The sequence below is a fragment of the Microplitis demolitor genome, chromosome 5, assembly GCF_026212275.2.
Source record: "Microplitis demolitor isolate Queensland-Clemson2020A chromosome 5, iyMicDemo2.1a, whole genome shotgun sequence".
Taxonomy (NCBI): domain Eukaryota; kingdom Metazoa; phylum Arthropoda; class Insecta; order Hymenoptera; family Braconidae; genus Microplitis; species Microplitis demolitor.
In genome coordinates, this window is record NC_068549.1 from 13,899,990 (window position 1) to 13,924,003 (window position 24,014).

General features: G+C 32.2%; 1 protein-coding gene across 6 annotated transcripts in view; it reads left to right on the plus strand.

The window, feature by feature from the left end:
- Positions 1 to 1,538: 1,538 nt before the first annotated feature.
- Positions 1,539 to 24,014, plus strand: part of LOC103578742 (uncharacterized) — a 35,407-nt gene continuing 12,931 nt past the window's right edge. Inside the window, exons 1-3 of one of the 6 annotated variants that reach the window (XM_053739479.1) lie at positions 1,539 to 2,954; positions 14,636 to 14,842; positions 20,173 to 20,270. The gene's annotated coding sequence lies outside the window, so the exon portion shown is untranslated. Of the gene's footprint in view, positions 2,955 to 12,664; positions 12,842 to 14,635; positions 14,843 to 19,962; positions 20,050 to 20,172; positions 20,271 to 22,374; positions 22,429 to 24,014 lie in introns of those variants that run through there. The other 5 variants (XM_053739478.1, XM_053739477.1, XM_008559911.3 and 2 more) reach the window with 5 other exon arrangements.

The following is a 24,014-nucleotide window of genomic DNA, read 5'->3' on the forward strand; positions in this document are numbered from 1 at the left end:
CTGGGACGTAACAGTACTTTCAATTTGATTTCCAAGATTTCCCATTTAAAATACACGTAAATTAAATTACTTTTATTTTAACTTTCTAATTCTCAGCTGCAACTTATGACATCGACTCGGTTTTGGTCGCAAATTGTAGGGCATTTAGTGGGGTGCCATCATTTTGTCCTAACAACTAGTTCTTTCGAGTCGAAAAGTATTTCGATTGAATATTATTCCCGGTATAGTTAAGAGTCAAATGATGTTAATAATGACTGTATTTATTTCTAGTGGATGTTTGAGACAGATTTGTATTTAGTCAGTTGCATTTAATGTTGTTTCCTTTAAATACAGATGGCTGATAGTAGCAATACAAGATGGTAACTTAGTAATGTAAAAAGATGTCAAATTATGAACAGTTGTACATCGAACTGATGTTATGTATTTGCATACAGTGATTAAGTCGGACATAAAATGTTACATGTGTATTTGTTGCTATCATGAAAAATAGTCACTAATCTATTAAAACAACGATAATTTAATGCATTAGTATTTTAGGGTGCCATCGAATTGTCCTAAAAGCTAGTTATCTACAGTGCTACTGAACGTCAGTTGCTGTTTGTTCCCTATAGAGCTACGAAGCGGTTGATATTTATGGCGCATGTATTTGATTCCAATGATTGTTTGAGATAGAGGTTTTTTTAGTCTTTCAAATTTAGACACTGCCATATTTCAATGCATTTGACTTTAGAACCACTATAATTTCAGCACCAACGTATTAAATCTCTTATAAATTTAAGACCTATGATTTTTATCATCTCTTATACTATACACCTACATTATGATGAGTCTTGTATTATTCATGATTTAAGTGACTTATGTATTAAGTGTCAAGCTAATTATGTACTTGTCATAAGTAATATCAATGTAATTGGCAGCTAGTTCGATTTAACTCCACAGTAGCTTTAAGCCTTCAACTAAATGCTGCCAATATATTACGTCCCCGCAGTTTTTGTAGACCTTGTATGTTTGTGTCCGTAATGCTTAGCAGCTTTATAATTACTGTTAGCATTAAATTATCAACATTGGTAGTTAAGTGCTGTGTCAATAAATGTCAGTAGTTATATATTCCCTATAACGTTAAATTTCTTTGATATTTATTTCAGATGTATTTAGAATTCAATGACTATTTGAAATAGAGGTTTTTTTAGTCTTTTAAATTTGGACACTGGCATATTTTACTGCATTTGACTTGAGAACAATTATAATTTCAGCACCAATGTATTAAATCTCTTATAGATTTAAGAACTATGATTTTTATCATCTCTTATACTATACACCTACATTATGATGAGTCTTGTATTATTCATGGCCGTGTAACTTAGAGAGCTTATAAAAAAATCATCTCTCACTTATAAATACATAGATATTGTAACGCAAAATATTTATGTGATTTGCGTTTTAAGTGTCAAGCTTATTGTGTACTTGTTATAAGTAATATCAATGTAACCGGCAGCTAATTTGATTTAACTACACAGTAACTTTAAGCCTTCAACTAAATGCTGCCAATATATTACGTGTTATGTCCTCAACAGCCTCAGGTGCCTCCACCTGTTAATTAATTAGTAAACTTGAGATATATAAGAAGCGCGCATTTGAATTCCATTTGAAATTATATATTAATTTCTTACAACACTTATTGCGTCTTAACAATATTGAGTCAATAATTTAAATGATAAATCGTCGTGGCACATACTCATTAAATTATATATTTTTATTATAAGAAAGTTTAAATAAATAGATAGATAAACCTTTATTTTGTATTCAGAGAAATATAAATACAGGTTGAGTGGTCTTGGAACGTTTCCTGTCATCCGATACTTAAAACCTAAACAAAACATACGCATAAAAATCATGAATAGGTCCTTGTTCTAAAGTTAACCGTCAATATGGTTATAAACAAATACATATTCTATCAACAAGTAAGAAAAGAAAATATATAATTAATAAATGTTACTTACTAATGAAAACCATGTCTCACCAGAATTTAACTATTACTGTTAATATTAAATAAAGAGTGACGCGTATAATAAATAAATTAAAGAAAATATAGAAATATAGCATTATATTAATTATAATAATGTTTCACAATAAACAGTAATGTCAATGGTACTAAATAATTAAATATAGAATAATTATGGAGGAATACACCTCTGATAGCCTAGAATATTTAACTGGAAGATTGTATCTAAGTACATATAAATAGAATAAATAATAAGAAGTTGTAGAATGGATAAAGTGAAGAACGTATATGTGTAAGCTTATATCCTAAATTTGAATTAGTAGAAAGTATAAATGTATAAGTATAATATTTAGTAAAGAACATAGATATATAAGAATATATACATATAAGCATGAGTGTGAACATGAGAGTAGTGGGGAGAAGTTGGAGAGTGAAGGTCCGAGATCTCTCTGCCGTCTGATGTAACTTCACTTCTCTCCTAGAACTCTTTACGAATACAACTGTTATTACTGATCAAGTTTTATCCATACTTTATAATAAAATTCAGTCTTCAGATAAAAGTTATTTTATCAATTACATCTATCCTTAATCATAGTTTAATTATTTCATTAAATAACAATCATAATCATCATCTTAGTAAACAATAAATTTATCCACTGTTTTCAAATTCAAAATTTGGTCTCGCGTGACAACGAACTGCCCACTGTCCAGGAGGTGGCGTCAGCTCCGATCCTAGTAACCTCCCAGGACATAACAACTGGTGACAGCGGTGGGATAGTCACACCAATTGGGTTCAACGCAAATCTGGAAATTCAACAGCGTTCTGGAAAATCCTGATTGGTCCATCAGCGTTTTGAACAGAAGATATTACTGAAGTGAAATTATGTAGTGCGATATTAATAAGGGCAATTTCGCGAGTGAAAAGTGAAAAGTGATTATTATTTTTTTCAAGGTATTTTATTTGTATTAATTCTGCAACCTGTATGTCATTCTATGAAGTATTATTTTATATCAAAACTAAAGGCATTTTGTTTTAAAGGAAATTCTATAACTATTCATGTATGAAATTTGACGATTATTTGATATTTAACACTTTTAAATTGCTATCAGAGATAAGTTTCAGTCGAAATAAGTACACATTATAATATTTTGTATTATTTACAATTCCATAATCTTAATAATTATAATTAAAAGTTCAACTGTAATTTGATATAGGATTTCCTTAATATATTAAATATAGTAATCAAATAGAATCTAGACTATAGAAGCATTAACATAATTTGAGGCGAAAATGTCTAATTTAGTGACTACAGACGAACATATTTCGGACGCGAGCACTGAAGTGGTGATTAGTTCTATTGACATTCAGAACACTAAAAATGATAATTTTTCCACCATCTCTCCTTCTATAACCCCTAGCATTCCGGCTACTCCAGTTCATAATTCGAATCGCGTACCAATTGAACCAGTACTCGCGGGCTACGGAAATAATGAGCACAATTATGCTACCAATAATCTAGTTCATACAAGTAATTCCCAATTTTTTAGTATCAAAGACGCTATAAACCTTATACCCGTATTCAATGGAGAAAATATGCCAGTTAATAATTTTATTGAACTTTGTAATCAAACCTTAAATCTAATACATCCATCTGGTAAATTGTATTTAACTCAGTTGATAAAATCTCGTATATTGGGTAAAGCCAGCAAATATATTTCAAATCAATCGGGATTAGCATTTGAAGGGATTTTGGGAAATCTTAAAAGAGCTTTAGCGCCGAGTAGAACTCTATCTCAATGGCAGTCGTTACTTTCGAATATTTATCAAAAGGATGGTGAAACCATCGTAGATTACGTTACTAGAATCAACGAAATCGTTCAAGGAACGTCAGAAGTAATTATGGATAAGCATTCGGGTGAAATACGAACCGGGTTATTAGCTAGTACCCAAGAAGGAGCTCGAGATAGCTTTGTACGGGGTCTTAGGGGAGAGTTAGGATTGTGGGCTGCTAGTCAAAAACCTCTTACTCTGTCGCGAGCAGTAGATCTTGCCGTAGAATTAGAAAAAGAATTGGAACAAAGAAATTCACTTTTTAAAATACATTCCCACTGTAGTAATAATCCTTACTCCAGCCAATATTCCATTAGTAGTTCCCAAAATCATATCAAATTTGCGAACAATCATTATGGAGATAGAAGAAATCATAACAATAACAGACTGCCACAGGAATCATCAACTAATAACCAGGCTACTGTACGGGTAACTCAGACACATAACAATGACAATATACGACGACTTGACCGTAATTCGATTATTTGTTTTTCTTGTGGAGGACGAGGACATTACAAAAAGACTGTAATAACTCCATGAACGTAATTTGTTCAATATGTTCTAAGCCTGGTCATTTCGCACAAATCTGCAAAAATAGGTTTACTTGGGTTAGAGAAAATAACACAACATCAAACCAAAATTTCAATGCATACAACGACCAACAAACTGACAATACAGCCCACACAGAAGACCAAATGAAACAAAAACTTATTCAAAATGACGCTTCCATAAAAACTCACAACAACAAGCATATTACCTGACCGTGTATAACTATTAATAGTGATGAACTACTTAATTTGGAGAAGTTTTAATTCACGATAGATTCTGATATTAATTATAAGTTGATATTAATTTATTCTCCAGTTCCCCCACTTTCAAAACTTTTCGTCACGACAACAAACACTTCTTTTTATGCCCTCGGTGCAATTCTCAGCCAGAAGACATTAGAAAATACCTTCCTACTACTCTGCCCCTGAACTCCTGAAAGTCACAGATCATAAATCATTGGTGTGAGCTCATAGAATAAAAATTCCTATATCTTAACTCCTACATCGGTTGCTGAAGTACGGAAATATGAATATGAAGTCAATTATAGGGAAGGTCGATTGAACGCTAATGTTGATGCGCTCTCTCGAAACCCCATTGACATAAAATTACTTAATATATTATTGATTTAGAACACAAAGCTTGGGAAACCGCTTCTTGAGGATAAACTCATAGGAAATAGTAGGTTGAGTATTAGCATGGATAAAAACAGAATAAGATAAAAAAAAAAAGAGAGTGTGAAAAAAAAAATTATGGCATCGACTCCCTGGGGTTGTTGGACAACCCCCTCCAAATATAGTGGCGTAAACAGCAAGTTTATGGCCACCCTTGGCACGTTGTGCACATATCTGAAGGATAGAGATGCCTTCCCGACGACTCGCCGACCTGACGTTGAGGCGGAAAGCGAGACTCGAACGAGGACAGTACTCTCTTCCCAGGGAGACGAGTTGTTGGATGAGTGGCAGCCCTCTTCAGAGGGGTTTATTAGCCCTGTCCCTTGGGTGGTTGGACCACCCAGCAGTTGTTGTACCGAGCTCGGATGTCGTGTGGGGGTTTGAGTCCCCCATGCATGAGATGCCAGAGAGGACGTCCTCGCCTGAAATGTGTGAAAATGAAAGAGACATTATAGAAATGCATGCTTAAGTACTAACATTAAAGTTATCTAAAAGAAGTGAAACTAGTTTATATTTAAATATTCCGGAATCAGCAACAAATGTTTGTAGTCATAAATATCTAGTTTTCTTATATCCGGTTCAAACCAACCTCCCTGCCAATTCTTTTAATGATAATGATACTTTTCCTGAACCGATGTTAAATGACGTTTATTCCTCAGACGATGAACCTGACAAGAACCCTAAAAACCCTGAACGGCTGACGAAAAGAATCAGAAAATCAATCTTACTTGTTGTGTAATTTCTAGTCTGCCGATTATAAGTCAAGTAACACAATTAAAAAGCTGCTGAAAATCCAGACAGAGCTACATTCAAATCAAAGGAATATTGTGACTGCCGGGTAAACCCTAATAAGTTTTCTTAAGGAAATTGGGTATTTTTGGCAAATGACGCGAAAACCAACGAACTTGATCGTAACTATATAGACCCCTATAAAATTACTGAAACCTGGAATAATGAAATGTAGCTACCTAATTCACCCCACCACATACCAAGTCGTACATACAAACAAGTTGAAATTAATATATCTGGAATAATATAACATAAGTGATAAGAATTTCCGAGTATAACTTTAATCAAATTTTCTTTAAATTCGTCAAAAGACTCTATAAAATTAAATTACCTTGTTGATCCGTATAATACTTCATAGTCTGGATTAAACTCTTGCTAAAATGTAAACACCGTGACCTCAATGATAAGGCTGGGCCGTACTAAACGAGTTTTTAAATTTTACTTTTCTTTGAATTTATTGATCAATTCTTATTACAAAAATTTTATAGCTTCCGAAAAATGTTTAAGATAAACTTTTTTTTTGAAGGTTTTCATCATTTAAGTGACGTAATTATTCCAAACGTAATTAGAAAAATAAATTCGAACATCCGGTTAGTGCTGCTCACCCTTAAAAAATATGTATTCTTGTGTAATATAAATATTGTGCGTAACCTGAGTTAATATTTACTGTTAGTTTTAAATCATAAAAATGATTATTTTTGTAACTTGTAATGTAAATGTGCGACCACGATTTAACAACCAGTAATGGTATTATTTATATAGGTAATTGTCTTGCAGAATTTATATTTCATTCAGAATTAGCTTTAGCTATTATTATATATCGTTATATACATGTGTATATATGAGAGAAAAATTCGACGAACGATATGTCGAATTTTCATTAACGGGGGAGGTGTTATGTCCTCAACAGCCTCAGGTGCCTCCACCTGTTAATTAATTAGTAAACTTGAGATATATAAGAAGCGCGCATTTGAATTCCATTTGAAATTATATATTAATTTCTTACAACACTTATTGCGTCTTAACAATATTGAGTCAATAATTTAAATGATAAATCGTCGTGGCACATACTCATTAAATTATATATTTTTATTATAAGAAAGTTTAAATAAATAGATAGATAAACCTTTATTTTGTATTCAGAGAAATATAAATACAGGTTGAGTGGTCTTGGAACGTTTCCTGTCATCCGATACTTAAAACCTAAACAAAACATACGCATAAAAATCATGAATAGGTCCTTGTTCTAAAGTTAACCGTCAATATGGTTATAAACAAATACATATTCTATCAACAAGTAAGAAAAGAAAATATATAATTAATAAATGTTACTTACTAATGAAAACCATGTCTCACCAGAATTTAACTATTACTGTTAATATTAAATAAAGAGTGACGCGTATAATAAATAAATTAAAGAAAATATAGAAATATAGCATTATATTAATTATAATAATGTTTCACAATAAATAGTAATGTCAATCGTACTAAATAATTAAATATAGAATAATTATGGAGGAATACACCTCTGATAGCCTAGAATATTTAACTGGAAGATTGTATCTAAGTACATATAAATAGAATAAGTAATAAGAAGTTGTAGAATGGATAAAGTGAAGAACGTATATGTGTAAGCTTATATCCCAAATTTGAATTAGTAGAAAGTATAAATGTATAAGTATAATATTTAGTAAAGAACATAGATATATAAGAATATATACATATAAGCATGAGTGTGAACATGAGAGTAGTGGGGAGAAGTTGGAGAGTGAAGGTCCGAGATCTCTCTGCCGTCTGATGTAACTTCACTTCTCTCCGAGAACTCTTTACGAATACAACTGTTATTACTGATCAAGTTTTATCCATACTTTATAATAAAATTCAGTCTTCAGATAAAAGTTATTTTATCAATTACATCTATCCTTAATCATAGTTTAATTATTTCATTAAATAACAATCATAATCATCATCTTAGTAAACAATAAATTTATCCACTGTTTTCAAATTCAAAATTTGGTCTCGCGTGACAACGAACTGCCCACTGTCTAGGAGGTGGCGTCAGCTCCGATCCTAGTAACCTCCCAGGACATAACATACGTCCCCGCAGTTTTTGTAGACCTTGTATGTTTGTGTCCGTAATGCTTAGCAACTCTATATTTTCAGCCCAGGTACCCTGATAACACGAGTTGATCGAGAAAAAGTTGGTCATTCATTAGTTTCCGACCAACTTGACGACAAGTTATCGACAACTTCAGCTTTTGCAACTTTTGGCTACAAGTTACCGCCAACTTTCTCAGAAAGTTGGCGGCAGTATGGAGCCGCAACTGGAATGCAAGTTTCTGAGGAAATTGAAAGTAAATTTACCGTCAACTTATGATCACCAACTTTTGCAAGCAACTTTTGCCACCAACTTTCTCAGAAAGTGATCGTCAACTTTTTGGATTTACAACTTTTGCCACCAACTTTCTCAGAAAATGTCCATCAACTATTGGAGGTATCAACTGTTGGCGATCAACTTGGTTCCAGTTGCGGCTGCAAGTTTCTCGTCAGTTTCTCGCCAACTTGGCTATCAGGGTATACTTTGTTGCTATTTTCAAAAATTTTACCGACCGCTACGATTGTCGGTTGTTGCCGATAAAGTAAATTTGGAATGGTAACTTGAAAATACATTTATCACTGTTTTTTAAAATTCATACGAGAATACGTCGGTCGGTGCTGCTCTCTTGTGAATATTTCACAGATCTTTTTGTTTCAAATATTTATTATAACCAAATGTTTCTCAAAATTCTGAGAGGTATATTTTCAATTGTTCGAATACAAAAAAAAAATTTTTAGAACTTATTAATTAACACTAAGAAAGCCAGGACGTACCAATGTTGGAGAAATCCGTCTGTTCCGTAAAAATAAAGTTTTAATTATATTCGTAGCGCAAGATTATTTTTCAAATTTTTGCGTAGAGATCGGTGGTGCAGAGCGGCCCCCCTAAAATTTTGATCATAAAAAAAATTTTTTTTTTTTTTGTCTAATTACTATAAATCCGATATATTTCCGCATTTTTAGCTCTACCTATTACACCTAGGGCAAAATGGACCAGCCGAAGATTTTGAAAAAATAATTCTTTCAAATTTTTATCGTCAAGTTAAAAAAAATTTAATATATTAATCCATTTTTCGGATGATTCTCTATAACTGGGGCAAATTTGGCCACTAAAAATATTCGAAAATAATAATTTATATTTTAAATGATAAAATTTTTTAAATAATGCGAAATGATCTGTAATTTAAAAAATCAAAAAACACGTTTCTACACAGAAAAAAAGAAATTCTCGACTGAAGATAAATATTCTTGATTCAAGAAAATTTTTATGGAGACCTAAATTTTCTCAGATAAAGTAGAAATCTTCTCCGACCAAGACGACTTTTTTTTAACCAAGTCAAATTCTCTTGGCTCAAGAAAATCTTGACTTGGTTCCCGAAACCGTTTGTCTTCAAAAAAATATTTTCTTGACTCAAGATATTTTTTTTTCTATGTAGGGTTCAAAATAATTACAAATAAGAAATATAGAATTGTTCTTTTTTTTTTTTTTTATTAAATAATAATTAATAATTAAGCTAATCGAGGGGGAACGATTTATCACAACTTAAATAATTTTTTTTGAATTATATGAAACCAAACATAGTTGTTAAGAGAAAGAAATACATCCTTAATGATGAAAACAATTTAAAAAAAAAAAAAAAAACTTTTTATCATTTTTTGGAGGGGGCAGCTCTGCCTCACAAAAAAAAAAATTTTTCCAGAATTTCGGCAAAATGTCCATAACTTTGTTCGAAATAAGACAAAAGTAAAGTGATCTGATAGTTGAAAGCCACAAAAAGTAATAATTGGCTTAGGGGGGCCGCTCTGCCCCACCCTCCCCTATTCATATCTGGTGATCTCTTTTATATTTTTAGATTTATTTTGGGAACGAAGTTCCTTATGGGGCGTTGCGGAGGGGTATCCTAACTGGCGAAAAACGTTCATAAGGCGAGAAAAAAAATCTGTCTATCGGTTGACCCTGCGGGCCAGCCCCAAAACTTCCCGGTGTTTTTGAGCTCCTTGAGCTCGAAATCATTATTGTAAACACATTTTTGAGCTCTTCGAGCTCGAAAATACTTTCGTATGCCATTGTTTTTGAAAAAGAACCGTTTTTTAGCATTTCTTTTTCCCACGATATCTCGGGAACGAATTAACCGATTTTGATGGTTAAGGTAGCAATCGACGAGTTATATTGAGTTCTACAGCTGATCCGATTTTGGAATTACTTGGTTGAGTTGTTTCAAAGATATTTGCAAATAATCTTAGCATTTGTTTCTCCCGCGATATCTCTCGAACAAATTAACCGATTGAGATGGTTAAGGCGGCAATCGACGCATTTTATCAAATTCTAGAGCTGAGTAGATTTTGAAGTCGATCGTTACAGTCGTTTCTGAGAAATCACTAAAAAACTAAAATAAATTTTTTTTTTTTCGTAATTCGCCAATATTTTCGAGTCTACTTGAACAAATGATCTAAAATTTTTAGGAAATTTGACGGCCAACAAACTCTTTCGATTGCCACCTTAACCATCTAATTCGGTTCATTACTTTAAAAGTTACAAAGAGTTTACACACACGCACACACACATACACACACACACACACACACACACACACACACACACACACACACACACAAACACACACACACACGCACGCACTCGGACATTATTCTGAAAATAGAATAGCTTCCTAGGACCTCAGTACTTCGACATCTGATGAAAACTCGATTTTCGAAAATCGAGGTAAAAATAATTACTTCCCGAATTTTTCGAAAATCGTCGTAAGATTTGTATGTATAGTCTATCCCAGATAGGAAAGTACGACGGGCCCAGGCTTGGCTCAGGCTTGGTTCAACTATGTTGAACTCTGGACCAAGCTTGTAAGCCAGCCTTGTTCCAGCGTTGGTAGAAGTCTGGAATGATAACTGAGTGCCAAGCCTGGTTGCCAGCCCTGACCCATGCTTGGTTGCCAGGCCTGGCCCATGCTTGGTTGCCAGACTTGGCCCATGCATCGAAAAAACACATAAATTCAATTAAAAAAAAAATTTATTATTATTAAAGTACTAGAGTTTGTGATCATTAACGTTTAAACTATTTAAGTTAAGTAAATAACGTGAAAAAAACTCGGTGAAAATTCTGCTGGGCTCTGGGCGCGAACTGCCGTCTTTCTGATTGCTGGGTTTGAACGCTGGCTACTGGACGAACCTACTAACGTTCAATTGAAACTTTTATATGTTCTACTTGTTCATTTTACTACAACCACTCGGTTTTATGAAATATAAAGAGCAATTTAATTTATATTTTCGATTAAGAAAGAAAAAAATAATTTCGTATTATTTATATTATAATTACATAATTTTTTAAAATAAAATTTATTAAATTTAATTGATTATTTATCAAGAACCCAGCTTAATTATCTTACTCTACCACCATAATTCCCAAGTTAGGGTGACTCTCGGCTTGGCCAAGGCTAGGTTATCTAGTGTTGGCCGATGTTAGGGTAACCATCCAACGGCCGAGGCTAGGTTATTCAATCTTGGCCCATGTTAGGGTGACTCTAGGGTTAGCCAAAGCTAGGGTATTCAGTCTTGGCCCAAGCCTGGGTAATCATTGGAATGGCCAATACTAATTAACCAGTTATGGCCCAGGCATGGGACAGTATAGGTTTGCCAAGACGGGCTTCCCAATAATGTCCCAGGCATGGCCCCGTCGTTCAACTCGGGGGCTTCCTGTATGGGTAGAAGTTATTCATAGCTGGGTCCTAGCTAGGGTCTACCGTGGAAACCCAGAGCTCGGTGAACTAGTTCTGGTTCAAGCTTGGGCCAATATTGAAGAGCTAGAGCAGGGTTACCCATGACTGGGTCTCGTTTGGGGCCAACAGCGGAAAGCCAGCGCTAGGTTGCCCACGACTGGGCCTTAGCTAGGGCCGACACTAGGAAGCCAGAGCTGGGCTTACTAGTTCTGGTTTAATCTCGGGCCAAGGATGGAAAGCCAGCGCTAGGTTGCCCACGACTGGACCTAAGCTAGGGCCGACATTGGGAAGCCAGAGCTAGGTTGCCCACGACTGGGCCTTAACTAGGGCCGACACTGGGGAGCCAGAGCTGGGTTACCCAGTCCTGGTCCGTGCTTAGCCCCGTTGTCAGAGCTTGTAAGTTCCTACATGGGATGTATAATGGCTTTTTATGATTGTTTTTTTTTTGGAAAATCAAGCGCTGCAACGAAAATATTGTGGAAATTGATAATGTTGAGTGTGCATTTTACAGTTCAACATGTCCGGAAAAACCCTACGAAGAGCCAGATTAATCCAACCTCATACATTTGTGCTTGAAATTTTATAGCAGATATCGTATGGAATTTAAAATACGTGTTTTGAATTTTCAAATACATGGTTTTAGAAATAAAATTAGGCGTATTTGAAAATTTTAAAAAATGTATTTGAAAATAAAAAAAAAGTATTTAAAAATCGAAAGTGTATATTTGAAAATTTAAAAACGTTTATTCTATATTCTAAATGAAATTTTTAATTAACTTTTACGCACAAATGTATGTAAATCTATTTTTTGTTAAATTTCGTAGATATAGATATAAAAATACATGAGTGGTCGGGTACTAGTTCATTGGTCGGGTATTGGGGCTTCTACCCCTTCCCATGCAGATATAGCAGCGAGTGTAATGGCAGGAGGGGATAAAAAACCGCACGATCTGGCTGCGTCTGCACTGCCAAGAACTTTAGTGTCCTGCCAAACCTGGCGTTGTATAGTGAGTGTCAGCATTCTATTTTTTTCAACGTTATATTTTCATAAATAAAAAAAAAAGATGAACTGTAAAGTTATTTATCGACGTAAAAACCCTCGTTTGAAGTTTTCTGATAAAATTGATGATGGCTTCTCATATCACTGTTACAATACTATCGACGATACCAGGTAATTGACACATGACTTATTAAGTATAAATATAAGGCAAGTGGCCCAGCACCCGATCACTCATGTATTTTCTGTATCTATGTTGACTACATTTTACTAAATATTGATATACAAATACATGGAGTGATCGGGTACGAGGTCTTTTACCTTAAGGTGTAATTGTTTGCACATTCGAATTCTAGCACGAGTTTATTATACCCAATAATAGAGACCTGTGCCGACACGATTAAGTACACGTAGCATCACTCATCAAAATATTGTCAAATCTTTAATAAAGTATCAATTTTTTAAATTTATTAATCCTCGCTTTTATTTTTATTTAATACAGATGATTATTTTTTATACTCAAAAATTTATTTGGATTAATGTTCAAAATACGGAAGTTTCTAAAAATATTTCGCTTTCCAAAGTGAACTTAAAGTTATTCGGGACAACAGATTTTTAGCGTCTCCCAAAAAAATTGTTATAATGCAGTGATTTTTTTTAAGCGAAAAAGTTTTTCTTTTCTTTTCAAAATTTTCATTTTTAATTTGTAATTAAACAGTGTCTTGCATCATTAATTCAAACTATTTTTGAAAAATTGAGCATAATCGGTACGATACGTTCGAAGATATTGCAAAAATCAAAATTTTCAAATATGTTTCTTTTCGGATAACTTGTAAAGTACTTCATGGATTCATTCCAAAATATATCCAGCTCTAAAATTTACAAGGTACGTCGAGTGCCACCTCAACCATCAAAATCGGTTAATTTATTTCAAAATAAACCGTTATCGAAAGAATTGCGAAAAATTGTTTCTAATTAAATTCAAATTGTTTAACTAATCAATTAAAGTTGTTTTTGAACGTTAATGATTAAGCAACTGGATTGAATGCCACCTTGAACGTCAAAATCGGTTCATTATTTCTAAAGATATTGATGACGATAAGTTAAAAAAATAATATTTTATACCATTTCTTTCGGATAAATAATAATAAAATGTACTAAAATATGTTCAAAATCATCCCAACTGTTAGTCTTATTGGTCTCTCTTGATCACCTCATAATTAAATGCAACTTCATCTTTAATTTAAATATAAATAAAAGAGCTGATTCCATTTTGAAATTGATCTATATATCAAGAGGTTGAAAGTTACATTTGTACAACTATTTTTTATACAAAATTTTATTTTAAAACATTCTCAAAATCTACCTGACCAATCGAATTTAAATTCATAGGGCTTCTGTTAAATGTAGAATTCTTTTATATTCCTTTGTATCATTTCAATAGGACGGTTTGCTTAAAAGTTTTAAGATATTGAAACACATACATACACGCGCAGAAATCCATCTGGAAATCATCAGGATAGCTTCTTAGGACTTAAAAACGTCAACATTTGATAAAAACTCAATTTTCGAAAATCGGTCTGAAATCATTAACTTCCCGAATTTTCATTGCGGGAAGTTAAAAATTGTCTTAGGATTTAAATATTATCCAATCATTGACAAAATTGGTTGTTTCTATTTAATACCGGTCTCTTTGCGTAACGTCTTTAGAACATAGAAAAAAAAATTGTGGTTCTTCTATCCATGATATTATAGTAAAACATGTGTAGTAGCGAGTACTCGATATGTGCTAAAGGGTACTACATAAATAGTACTAATTTTACTATACGTGTGGTTCAGGTTATTCCAAGGTTATTCCTTTACTCCAATTTGTAGTAACCTAAACTACAGCTGCTGTTGTAGCAGCTATAATTTCTTGTCCGTGAAAGTTTACTTTTTATAAAAAAATTTATTGTGTATGTATTTCAGATATATAAGATGCTATGAACGTCGAGCTCACGGTTGTCCTGCTCGTGGAAAAATAACAAATGATGAACTTGATTTATCGATCGTTCATAACCGTGTAAGAAATCCTCAGTTGCAGAAATATTGCATCTTTCAAGATGCATTGTTTATTGCGGCAACGGCACGCCCTTATAGATTCCTGAAAGTTATATATGATCATTTGAGTGCGCAGTAAGTTTTTTCAGTAGCTACGATTTTTTTTTCGACACATACATGCACTTATATAAATATATATATATATATATATATATATATATATATATATATATATATATATATATATATATTGTGTCATTTTAAGGCTATATTTTTTTTTACTGCTATACCTGAAAATCTAGAAGTATAAAGAAAATAAAAAATTATGCCGCTGGTCTAAAGGGTTTAAGTCCAATAGCGGCTTAGCTCATCAAAAAATTCGATTTACCATTTAAATAACACGAGAAATTTTTTGTTTCTAACTTTGAGTATTTTTAACTCGTGAACAAATCAATCGATTGAATTGACTAATACACATTTTTATAGGAAATTGAACACTCGACAAAAAGGTCCTATCATTTTTCGATCGATCCATCTGTTCTAAAGGTTATTAGAGCTCGAAGTCAAGTTATAGTAAATTTCGAGATCTTTTTACTTTTCCGGCAAAACTATCAGACTTATCATAAAATGTTGTTATGGTCTTTTTTATTGACGATTTTATTCTCTACAAATTATTATCAGTACAGTTTTTTCAAATTCCGCATTGTTTTCTAGTTATTTTAATTTCAATATCAAGCTCTTGTAATCGATCAGAACACTACTTTTTTAAGAGCTTGATATTAAAATGAAAATAACTAGAAAACAATGTGGAATTTGAAAAAATTTAACTGATAATAATTTGTAGGAAATAAAATTTTGTACAAAAAAAAAATCCTATAATATTTTGTGATAATTCTGATAGATTTGCCGAAAAAGTAAAAAGATCTCGTGAAAATACTCTAAGTTAAAAAAAAAATTTCCCGTATTATTTAAATGAGAAATCGAATTTTTTGATGAGCTAAGCCGCTATTGGACTTCAAACCTTTAGCCCAGCGGCACAATTTTTAATTTTCTTTATACTACCAGATTTTCTGATATACTAGTAAAAAAAAAATTTAGCCTTAAAATGACACACCCTAATATTTATATATATTGTAACGGGTTTTTCACCACCGGGGATCTACCGGAGTGAAGTCCGAGTACACTGACTATTTGATAACCTTTGTCAGAACTTTTCAAGTTGGGCGCCAGGTGATTTTATAATCACCAAATAAATAATTAGTAAAATGTCGGCTCAGGGTGGCGGATCGAGGAAAGGTCAGGCAGTTAAGATTATGATAAAATAAGTGATCAGAATTAAACAAATTAGTCGTATATTCAATAGACAAAATAACTGATCGGTTTCACACAAATTGTCGGTTACACAAACATAATAAATGCCGTTGTGGGCTTGACTCGATATAAACCAAAGTACAACAAAACGTAGTTGATCGGAAACAGTCAGTTTTGCTAAAAAAAAAATAACAGTCAGTTGTCGAAAGAAAAAAACTCGTCGTTTATTTCACCAACACACTCGGCGTAGTTCTTAACGAAATACTCGACCGGTGACGTCAGAGTATTTTACATGGCAAAACCCGGCTGCCGCAACGAATGAGAAGGAGATAATCCGTAATTCTCGGAATTGCTCGATTGAAATAAAATAAAATATAAAATAATATTTTATTTCGGTAACGCGTAATTTCACTATCATACAGTTGTCACGGAGAATTAATTAATAATTATTAAACGACCACGGTTCACTAGTTCACTTACAAATTGGTTGCACACTTTGTTCAGGTTTCGCACCGAGGCTTCGGCTTGTTCCCAGTCGTCGGGCTATCGCTCACTCGGAATTTCGGTGTCGGTCACTTTAATTAATCGTTGATCAATAATCGGATTGTTCAAAACTCGGAATCGAAATTGGTCGGTTGGTCAGAGTCGAATTGTTCAAATACAAAAACGCGGCCGTTCAGTACGAAGTCTATCCCCGATCTCCCGTTTCAATCCATGCGGTTGATCGATGGTTCAGTTAAAGTCGAAATTTTTTATTCTCGATGTCACTAGAATTTGCTCATCCGGTAACTATTGATTATTTCCAATAAATTCAAACCACGAGTCGATGTCGAATTTTCCATCATGTTACAATATATATATATATAAATACACTCAGCAAAAAAAAAGTATTTCGAAACTTTCTAGTGTTTGAAACTTAACATGAAATATTTTTTTGTATTGGAAAATTTGTCTGGAGCCCGAATATAATTTTGAAAACAGATAAAGTTTTAAAAAACCTCCTGTTGAGTTATATTTTTTTATCTGACACTGAAATTGATTTACTGAAAAATTTTTCATTTTAGGATTTAAAAACTTATTGACATTTAAAGCTCCTAATCACTTGTTTTGCTTCTTGAAATAAATACTGCTCACTCAAGTACAACTTTTTTTAGTGAACTTTAAAATATAAAAATTTAAATACAACCTAAACTTTTTGAATGAGTGTGTATTTCGTTTTGGTTAAGGTAATAATAAATTTAATTTATCAAATTTTATTTTAGGTAATGCTGTTAATGTGTTCCAAATCAATTACAACCATCTGTTAGTATTTTTAGAGCTCGACGTTTTAGAAATTAATTTGTAAATTTTCAAAATTAATGTTTTTAGTATTTATCGCATTAAATAAAATAAGTGTCATTATTTATTGATATTTTTTTGTTAATTATTTTATGGATTTTATGGTCTTTGCAATATATACAAAAACTTATTTTTATGCTTTTTATAAATAATATACAGTAGACTGATTAAAAAAAAAATTATTATTTGGTATATTATTATTATTGTACTTGGTGTGCGCTGTTGAGGTCTCAAAAATTCTGAAACGATTAAATAACATATTTTAGCGTTAGTGCACACCAAGTATGTTCAATAATTTTCTTTTCATTTTCGAATGTTATCGAAAAAAATTGGTGTTTTAAATTGACAACATCGCAATTACTCATTTTTTTTTTTTTATGATTTTCATATTTTCAAAAGTAATTCTTTTATTGTTTTTCATTTTACAACTCCGTTACTCGGTGTTTTTTGTGATTTCAGTCATTTTTTGTAAAAAAAAAAAAAAAAATAAATCATGTTTGACGTAGTAAGAAATAAATGTTGAACATGTACTTGGCGCGACGATATACAGAGGATCTGGTGTTAGTGGGATTACATTTATACCAGATGTACAGTCTGTTTTACAAACTTTGTTACATTTTTGCACACCTCAAGCGCGAGTGCGCTGTGTGTGCCTTACTGTCGACATTATTTTTTCGACTAATTTACTCATGTTAAATCAGCGCTATTTTTTTTTAATTACACTAAAATGAGTTAAATCGTATACAAGTACAAAGATAATTTAATACGAAATAATTTGGGACCGGTGTTGAGTTGATTTATTAATTGATTGATTTAAAAAAAATTATTTTAATGCAAGAATTCAGTGCTGTCAGTTGTTACGTGTGAATCTTCGGAAACACGATAACTCCCGATAGACACCATTAATCGGCCTAACTTTTTTTTTATTGTCTTTGTATTTTTTATCCCAAGAACCCTTATGAAAATCATTGTCTGAATCCTTTTGGTTTAATTGTAATTAATTAAAGACGTAAAACTGATTATTCGTGAAAAATTTAGCTGCTATTTTTTACTGTTGTTATTATTTTTTTCATTGTTTCTCTCTATCAACTAGTGGTGGCAGCACTAGCGTATCAATATGTTTGAAAAAAAGAGTGACATCTAAGACAAAAGGCGGGATATTTAAAAAAAATGTTAGTAAAAAAAATATAAAAAAAAAATATTAATATTTATTATGAGCGATTGAGGTGTGCACGTTTGGATTTTCCAATATTTTGTTTATATTGAAAAACTTCAGATATTTATCAAAAACTCTCAATATGGAAAAATATTTGTTTATAATCTAACATTTTTCTTAAAAAATATAAAAACATAAAAACATCACAGTCTTCTTTGTCACCTAGATTGCACTGCGCTCGACAGATGTTATGCTATTTCTTTCAGCTACCTTGTTGGTTCTCTTTTGTGCTGAATCTTTTAAAGAGGACGCAGATAGCGCTTTCTGGTAGGCCACTAAGGGGTGTTCTCCAAAGTGCATTCAGGACCGTATCATACTTTCCGTCTGTTAATGTTGAATCTCGGAGTGGATTTTTTCAGAGGATAAATTTAGAGCTTGTCTGCAGGTAATAAGATGATTTGAAGTTTCAGGTTCATTTTGACAAACTCTGTAGTACCAGCTGTTATAAACTTTTTTGTTGCTCTTTCCATAGTCCAATTCGAATATCGGGCTGAATGTAGATTCCATGATTTTCTTAAACTATTTTATCATTATAAATTTTCAGTCCTATCTCCAGTAGTTCACCTATATCTTCTTGGTCTGCGTTATTCCAGACATTCTAGAATAATAATAATAAGCAATAGTACTAATAATAATAATAATAATAACGATTTAGTAATATTAATAATAATAGTTTACCCTAAAATCGTAGAATAAATAAAGAATAATAATAATAATTAATCATAGGATATAGATATCATGAAGGTGACTGTAACAGAAAAACATGCTTAAATAAAAATAAAAATAACATAAAATTTTTGAAAATTTAGTAACGGTTATATAAAAAAAAAGTAAAGAAATTTTAGAAATTTATGAAAGAAAGAAACATGTAACTTAATTAATGATAAATACTAGAAATAACAAGTAATAATACTAATAATAATATAATAATAACAATAATGATAGTAAGTTGATGACTGATGAAAATTTTTGTACTACAAATATATTATAATATACGTTAAAATAATTACAGTGGTTTAATTACAGTGAGTAAAGCTTTATAATGTATTTGTTTACAACTAAAAAGTAAGATGAGCGAAACAATTAATAATTTAAATTATTATTTAATTAATTTCATTACGTTTTTAATACCTCGTCGTTTATAATTTTAGTATAATTAAAGTTTAGTCCTTTTAAAAATTTAACTACGTTTTATAATTATTAACATAATATTAATAAATTCAATTGTTTTATTATTCATAATAGTGATGAATTAAATTAATTTAAATTTTATTATTTAAATTTAATTTTTCTTATTTCTGCGTGAGATGCGAACTTACAGCTACCAGTCTACTCGTCGGTGTCCCCACCCGCCACTGCCGTACAACACCACTAGTAAGGTTGGCTTTGACACGGTCAGTCGTGGTTGAACCTCTGTCGAGTTCAAGCGTGAGAGTTTTAGCGAAAATTTTTTTTTTAGTTTCGTATAAGTTATACTGTGAGTGCACAAAATTGCAAAATATACTACTTTTTATAAGTGTATCTTTAGCACGTAAAAATCAAAACTTTCGTAAAATGTTCACATGTATCATTTGTTCATTTTTTTTTTTTTTGTTTTCAGTTATCACTAACCAGATAATTGATAGTTAAAGTTGTCTACTTGTGAAAGCTCTTCTGAGACATACGTTACCTTCCAGGATTTGAAATAAACACCGATTGGTATGTTTCTTTTATTTTTATTATATATATATTATTTTTGAGATAGCCAAAATCTATTACTCTACCGTCTTTTTTTTAAATAAATAAGTTATTACGGAAAAAAAACAGCGATTGACCCTGCCAGGCATCTCTGACAATTCCCGCCATTCCTTTAAGGTCAAAACGCGCGAAAAGTTATCTCTCAATAATTGTGATATTGAAATTGGCTGAAGTTGAATAATGCTTACATATTTTTAAAAACAATAAATTAAAATTTAAAAAAAATTCACAAAAATTGCACCTAGACTTTTTTTTAACTTTTTAATGGTGCATCATTTATTATAATATAAATTATACGAGATAAAGTTTTAGTATAAAATTATAAATTATTTTTTTTTTTTTTTACATTTATCCACAACACAGAAGCAAATAACAGAAATAACCCTATATGAATTTATTCTTTTCGATGGTTGTTGTTTTGTGCTGAGGAATATTTTTTTTTTCGTTGTATTAGTAATACATACGTATTAGTAATCTTAGATTGTGTATGTTTGTCTTTATTCGGAACGTCTTTCGTGGAATTTTAGTCAGTAAAGTGCCCCTTTTGGATTTCTTTTGTTACACAGTAAACACTTTGTTGCATTGCGCCTATCGTTTTTTTCTTTATTTAATTACGAGTGACTAACGAAAAAATTGAGATATGACTATTTCGAATAAATCGATAATTTAGTGCGTTTATATATGACGAATTTGTTATCTTATACCTGATACTACTTTATGGCACATAGATTAAAGAAAAATAAATTATACTGACAATTCTGCGGAGATGTTAATACATAAAAACAAAAAAGTAAATTTTAATATTCCTGTTACTTTCTGTAAGAAAGTGTTAGTCGTAGAAGCGTGCGCCGGTGGTGATGAGATGTGAACTTACCGCCACTAGTCTACTCGTCGGTGTCCCCACCCGCCTCTGCCGTACAACACCTCTAGTAGAGTTGGCTTTGAAACGGTCGGTCATAGTTGATTCTCTGTTGAGTTCAACCAAAAGAGTTTTACCAAAATATTTATGAGTGTGAACGTAGCAGACATCAGGCAACTCAAAATTTTAACTATCGATATCTTGTTGAGAAACGTGAATCCAAGAAATTTAAAGTGGCACTGGCGCGTATTTTTAATATCTCCTCATGCATTTTTGACTTTTTTTATCTACTGTTTTTCTATAGCTAATATTTTGAAAGTAAATCTTCAACAAGTTCTCTCATAAATATATATTAATATAAATTAATAAAATTTACTTATTTATATCATTGTTAGATGCTCTACTCGTGTATGATTTTTTTAATCAGTCAAATTAACAGAACACACATATTAAATCATAATAATTATTAAAATGAAAAAAATTTAAAAGAAAAAAAAAAGTTACACGTTTTTATATCAACAAAATCTACATGTGCATTTTATTATTTTGAAATTTTTATCCGAAAATATTAATCATTTTTTCATAAGAAAAACTTTTATAATGGCATATTTCTACAAAAATAATTTTTTTAAATAAAAAAATAAAAGGCATATGTTGTTACTCTCAAATACTACTTGTGCATTAAAATTCAATTTTTTTTTTTACTTGAGTAAAATATATATATATATATATATATATATATATATTTATATTTATATTTATATTTATATTTATATTACTTAACTAAAACAAAAAAAATTTAATTTTATTGCACAAGTAGTATTTGAGAGTAACAACATATGCCTTTTATTTTTTTATTTAAAAAAATTATTTTTATAGAAATATGCCATTATAAAAGTTTTTCTTATGAAAAAATAATTAATATTTTCGGATAAAAATTTCAAAATAATAAAATGCACATGTAGATTTTGTTACTATAAAAACGTGTAACTTTTTTTTTTCTTTTGAATTTTTTTCATTTTAATAATTATTATGATTCAATATGTGTGTTCTGTTAATTTGACTGATTAAAAAAATCATACACGAGTAGAGCATCTAACAATGATATAAATAAGTAAATTTTATCAATTTATATTAATATATATTTATGAGAGAACTTGTTGAAGATTTATTTCCAAAATTATAGCAACAGAAAAGCAGTAGATAAAAAAAGTCAAAAATGCATGAAAAGATATCAGGATTTGAAACAAACACCGATTGGTATGTTTTTTTTACATTTTGTTCTAAATATATATGATGCTAGATGAAGTAAAAATTCATTAATTTACGGTTTTTCTAAACAAATAACTTCTTACGAAAAAAAAGAGAAAAAAAGATTAACCTGCAGGCCATCCCTGATGCTTCCCGCTTTTTTTTTGCTCTCGAAGCGCGTGAAAATTTATCATCCCAGACAGGAAAGTACGACGGGCCCAGGCTTGGCTCAGGCTTGGTTCAACTATGTTGAACTCTGGGCCAAGCTTGTAAGCCAGCCTTGGTAGAAGTCTGGAATGATAACTGGGTGCCAAGCCTGGTTGCCAGCCCTGACCCATGCTTGCTTGCCAGACCTGGCCCAACCTTGGTTGTCAGCCCTGACCCATGCTTGGTTGCCAGGCCTGGCCCATGCTTGGTTGCCAGACTTGGCCCATGCATCGAAAAAACACATAAATTCAATTAAAAAAAAAATTTATTATTATTAAAGTACTAGAGTTTGTGATCATTAACGTTTAAACTATTTAAGTTAAGTAAATAACGTGAAAAAAACTCGGTGAAAATTCTGCTGGGCTCTGGGCGCGAACTGCCGTCTTTCTGATTGCTGGGTTTGAACGCTGGCTACTGGACGAACCTACTAACGTTCAATTGAAACTTTTATATGTTCTACTTGTTCATTTTACTACAACCACTCGGTTTTATGAAATATAAAGAGCAATTTAATTTATATTTTCGATTAAGAAAGAAAAAAATAATTTCGTATTATTTATATTATAATTACATAATTTTTTAAAATAAAATTTATTAAATTTAATTGATTATTTATCAAGAACCCAGCTTAATTATCTTACTCTACCACCATAATTCCCAAGTTAGGGTGACTCTCGGCTTGGCCAAGGCTAGGTTATCTAGTGTTGGCCGATGTTAGGGTAACCATCCAACGGCCGAGGCTAGGTTATTCAATCTTGGCCCATGTTAGGGTGACTCTAGGGTTAGCCAAAGCTAGGGTATTCAGTCTTGGCCCAAGCCTGGGTAATCATTGGAATGGCCAATACTAATTAACCAGTTATGGCCCAGGCATGGGACAGTATAGGTTTGCCAAGACGGGCTTCCCAATAATGTCCCAGGCATGGCCCCGTCGTTCAACTCGGGGGCTTCCTGTATGGGTAGAAGTTATTCATAGCTGGGTCCTAGCTAGGGTCTACCGTGGAAACCCAGAGCTCGGTGAACTAGTTCTGGTTCAAGCTTGGGCCAATATTGAAGAGCTAGAGCAGGGTTACCCATGACTGGGTCTCGTTTGGGGCCAACAGCGGAAAGCCAGCGCTAGGTTGCCCACGACTGGGCCTTAGCTAGGGCCGACACTAGGAAGCCAGAGCTGGGCTTACTAGTTCTGGTTTAATCTCGGGCCAAGGATGGAAAGCCAGCGCTAGGTTGCCCACGACTGGACCTAAGCTAGGGCCGACATTGGGAAGCCAGAGCTGGGTTACCCAGTCCTGGTCCGTGCTTAGCCCCGTTGTCAGAGCTTGTAAGTTCCTACGTGGGATTATCTATTAATAATGATATTGAAGTCCGGCGACGTCGAGTAATTTGTAAATTTT